Genomic DNA, 4970 nt, shown 5'->3' with positions numbered 1-4970 from the left:
GTTAAGGGTGCTGGACTCCCATATGGCTGACCACGGTTCGAGTCCCGGACCTGGCAGCTTGCTTTCTCACTCTCTCCCTCTGTCCTTCTCTGGTCAATTAAAGTAAATAAATAAATAAATAAAGTTAAATAAAATAATTCTTTTAAAAATGTATAAAATTAAATAAGAAAGAGGACAAATATAGAAGAATTAATGCTAAGTGAAGCAAACCAGACTGAGAGACATTATATGTCCTCACTTTATACTGAATGCCTGCACTTTATAGCAGAAACTGAAAGACTGGAAGGTATAAAAGCATAGAGAGCAACCATGAATACTAGAATGCAGTGTGGGAGAAGGTTGGACAATGGTGGGGAGGAGAGTACAAGAGGGAGAGAATCAAAGAGAAAAAAACAAAACATTTAATGGACACAAAAACAGAAAATTATCTGCTGATGATAATGTGTATGATATCTTTGACTGGAGTAATATGCAGTATACTATCATGCCTAGAAAATCCCATCTTGTATGCTATAAAGATTGTTAAATTGAACTATTTTGGTTTAAAACAGCAGCTGTACTCCCACACTTTGATTCCTATGGATAAACTGAACTACTACATGTTAGGCTGTTTTTCTAAGCTGGTTGCTAGGTTACAGCCAATCACAGCAGCTAGGTTTCTGTCAATCGCAGGCATTTGCCCTTTTAAACCATGTTAAAACAAACTTAGAATGTAATCAATGATTTCTGTACCTCATTCCCTCACTCCTTCACTTATGTTTTTTACAGGACACTTTCCTGTTATGCCAACTTAGATGCCACGTTGACCAAGGCTGGCCCTAGTTGTCTTGAAGTCCCGGGACAACTGCCCAATTTAAATTGTGTCAAGATTTGCTCTATTTTTTTTTTTTGAAGAGGTTTTTGCTATAGGGCGTGTGCGCTTGCCTGAAAGAGAGAGACAGAAAGCGAGAAATCCCCCCTTGGGGGGGGGGATGGCCACGCCTCAATCCCTTCTCCTCCATTCTCCTCTCGGGATCTTGGGCACGCACGCACATGCACCCGGTGTGAGTTTTAAGTCACCGGGTCTGGGACGCAAACTTCTGTCAACTACGTGGGAGTCCAGCAACATAGCCATTACGCTAACTGCTTGTCCCAAGATTTGCTCTATTAAAACTATTAAATTGGCTGGCATATTTTTTTTTAACAATATCTACAGTAATTAAATGTAAAAATAATGGTTTTTTTTCTTAAAAGAGATGAAGTTTTTAGGAGAGAATAATATGGTAGACAACTGCAGACATTACCTCTCAGCTTTGCAGTATATGGTAAAAATTTAGCAGATACAAACTCATTAGAGAGCCAGGTTTCTGTCATAAGACAACATGTAAATATAACAAATATGTCTAATGTTAAACTAATGTGATACCCAATGGTCTCTGAAGCTCAAAGTAAATTTTCCTGAGTTGCTAATTGGATAATAGTTACAAATTGCAGGCTTTGTTGACAGAGAAACAGATTGTGTTAATTTTCTAGGCTGCTCCTTTATGTGTTGAGTTAAATCTTTGAAGCCATGTACAGAAAGATGAGGAATACTGTAGGGGCAGTTCTCAAGCAAGCATGAAGCTGCTCTGCTTCTGAAAAATTGATGAAAAAGAAAAGAGTAAGACCTGAACTGACTGTACTTAACATCAACTGTTTAATAGTACTTTGTTCCTTTCACTACTTTCCACAGTGTGGATATATAGCACACAATGTTTTTCATTCACCAGTTGAACTTTTGGGTTGTTTTGTTTTTGGCTAATATGACTGATGCTAGAGTCACATTTTCATTTCTCGATACTTAAGTATACGACTGCTGGGCGTTGACCTTACCTATAATACATACACACACACACTCACACACACACACACACACACACACACACACTTTATTCCTGGGAGAGAGCACATGTGTGTATACATCCTGCAAATGGGAAGGGCATTCTGGACTGTGTCTCATCACATCCCGTATCTCTTCTCATCAGGATCATAGGCATGCATGCACCTGGTGTGTTTCAGGTTCATTAGAGATCTGAACGTGTGGTTAGGCCATCTGGCTTCCAGCACTGTGGTTCAGTGTGCCACCCAGCTACACCATTGAGGCTGGGCTTACCTTTTACATTTTAAATTTTTAAAACCTCCAATACTAATAGATAATGAGAATAAACGTAATCTCTACATCTTGCCCTCATATATAACAAGATAATTAGCAAGCATATTAATGTTAATTCTCTACTTTCTTTCCTTTGTCCTTGCCACTTTTGCAGAGATCAACAGGGCTTTTTTTCCTTAAAGAATTATTTTTAAGGTTTTTACCATAGGGCATATATGCTCACCAGAGACAGGGAGAAACAGTGAGAGGGAAAGAAACCAACTCCCCGAGGTGGGGGGATGGCCATGCTGCAATCTCTTCATTCTTCTCCTGGGATCTTGGGCATGCATGCACACACATGTGCCTGGAATGAGTTTGAAGACATTGGATCAGGGACTTGAACCATAGCCATGTGGGAGTCCAGCACTTTAACTACCACACTACCTGCTGGCCACTAAAGGATTATTTACTAAGGCTGACAGGTGGCATGTTGGTTAAGGTACTGGACTCCCACATGGTTTACTGCAGTTCAAGTCCTGGACCAAGAGACTTGAAAATCATGCTGGGTGCTTGTGTGTGCATGTCTAAATCCCTGACGGGTAAATGGAGAAGGGGTTCTGGTGTGGCTACCTCTTCTTATGGTGTTTTCTCACTTTTCTCTCTCTCCGTCTCTCTCTCTCTCTCCAGCAAATGTACACGGCAAAAACCTTAAAACAAAAATTAAAAAGGGCTAGTAGTTGGGTAAAGACATTTTTTTAAAGCGTGCGTATGCTCACCAGAGACAGGGACAGAAAGGGAGAAATCACCCCCCAGGGGGAATAGCCACACCACAGTCCCTCCTTCTCTCTTCTCATTCTGGGATTCTGGGCATGCAAGCACATGAACCTGGCTTCAGTTTTAAGCCGCAGGTTCTGGGACTTGAACCACAATCAACTACATGAGAGTCCAGTGATGTAACCATTATGCCATCTGCTGTTCCCAGGTAAAGACTTATTCATGAGTGTGTATACATGTACATAAAGAAAGGTTTACACTTCACAGGGTCTCCTTATAATACAATCCTCCCCTCCCCTGGATTCTCCAGCTAGTCAGGATCCTAGGGTGTGTGTTCCCATCACAGTTCAGTCAATCAGGATGCAAACTCATAGGCGGCCATAATGGCTTCCAGCACTACAGTTAAGTATGCTACCCCTTGTACTGTTAAGGATAGGCTCTGAATAGTTTTAGGCTTGACTACAGAACATATTTGGACAGACAACCAAAAGGGTTACAGCAAACCCAAGGGAGAATGTTCTGCTCTTCCCTGGGTAGCCACTTCATTTTTCTTTCTGTAGACCGATGAGCTTGCAAGTCTCATGTCATCACCCAATGCCTCATATTTACATATTACAGGTCTAACTACATAGAAAGGACTCAGTCCTGATTCCTTATTACTGTAAAAAGTTCTCTGATATGTTCAGCTTGGGTTAGTTGCCCAGACAGATAACACAGTACAAAATGAACAGAGGGGATTATCTCGATTTTACCCTTTAGAAAGATGAAGTTCAACTATGTAACTTCATGGATCACAAAACTTTTTTTTTTTTTTTTTTGAGAGGTTTTTGCTATAGGGTGCATGCGCTCACCAGAAAGACACAGAGAGACAGAAAGCGAGAAATTACCCCCGAGGGGGGATGGCCACGCCACAATCCCTTCTCCTCCATTCTCCTCTTGGGATCTTAGGCATGCACACACATGTGCCCGGCATGAGTTTAAGGCACTGGGTCCAGGGCTTGAACTACAGTCAACTACATGGGAGTCCAGTGACACAGCCATTATGCCAACTGCTGGTCCCCCAATCACAAAACTTTTAAGAGTAGCTTCAAATTTTGAAAATGGGTCTGTTAGATGCTCATATACTTTATCACAACATCCTTGGAGCTATTTTGCTCAGAACAAACCTAAGTCAGAGATGTGATAGCATTGTTAAATATTAGAATAGGATTTAGACCTTTGGCTTATAAATAGGATCATTTAGAGAAATATTTCCCCTCAGGTATAGGAAGAAAAAACATTCTAAGAAATATGCCTAACAGAAATGTTTGTATCTTGAGTACTCTGTCATTATGTATTTCAAGTTATGTTACACCATACAAATAAATCATGTGGTATGAATATTAAGAAAATGAAAACATATGACAACTTGGACTTTGTTTAAAAATAGCTTATTTTTGATCATTTAAAGTATGGAAAACAAAAACATCAAGTAAGGATATAGACCATTAAGCATACACTTAAGTGTCAAAAAACACCATTAAATCTAGGGCTAGTGGGGAGCATGGTAGTTAAGGTGCTGGGCTCCCACATTACCAACTGCAGTTTGATTCCTGGACAGGTGGCTTGCTTTCTCACTTTCCTTCTTTCTGTGTCTTTTTCTCGGGTCAATTTAAAAAATAATAATATCAGGGACCAGCAGGTGGCATGGTGGTTAAGGCTCTGGACACTCCTACATGGTCGACTGTAGCTTGAGTCCTGGACCCGGTGGCTTGCTTTCTTGCTTTTCCTCTCTCTCTCTCGTCAAATTAAAATAAATGAATGAATAAAATTAAATAAATAATTCTTTAAAAAAAGTAAATAAAATTAAATAATTCCTTTTTATTAAGAATTATTTTTAATGTTATTTAATTTTACCAGAGAGGGACAGAGAAAGCGAGCAAGAGAGAAAGCAAGAAAGCCAGCCATCAGGTCTGGGACTCAAAATGCAGTTGGCCGTGTGGGAATCCAGCATCCCCCACCTGCTTGCCCAATAAATAATTGTTTTTTTTTTTTTTTTTGGGGTTTTTGTTATAGGGGGCGTGCGCTTGCCAGATAGAGAGAAACA

This window comes from Tupaia chinensis, unplaced genomic scaffold (genome assembly GCF_000334495.1).
Source record: "Tupaia chinensis unplaced genomic scaffold, TupChi_1.0 Scaffold000402_1, whole genome shotgun sequence".
NCBI classification, from domain to species: domain Eukaryota; kingdom Metazoa; phylum Chordata; class Mammalia; order Scandentia; family Tupaiidae; genus Tupaia; species Tupaia belangeri.
The sequence above is the reverse complement of the archived record's forward strand: the minus strand, read 5'-3'. Positions refer to the sequence as shown.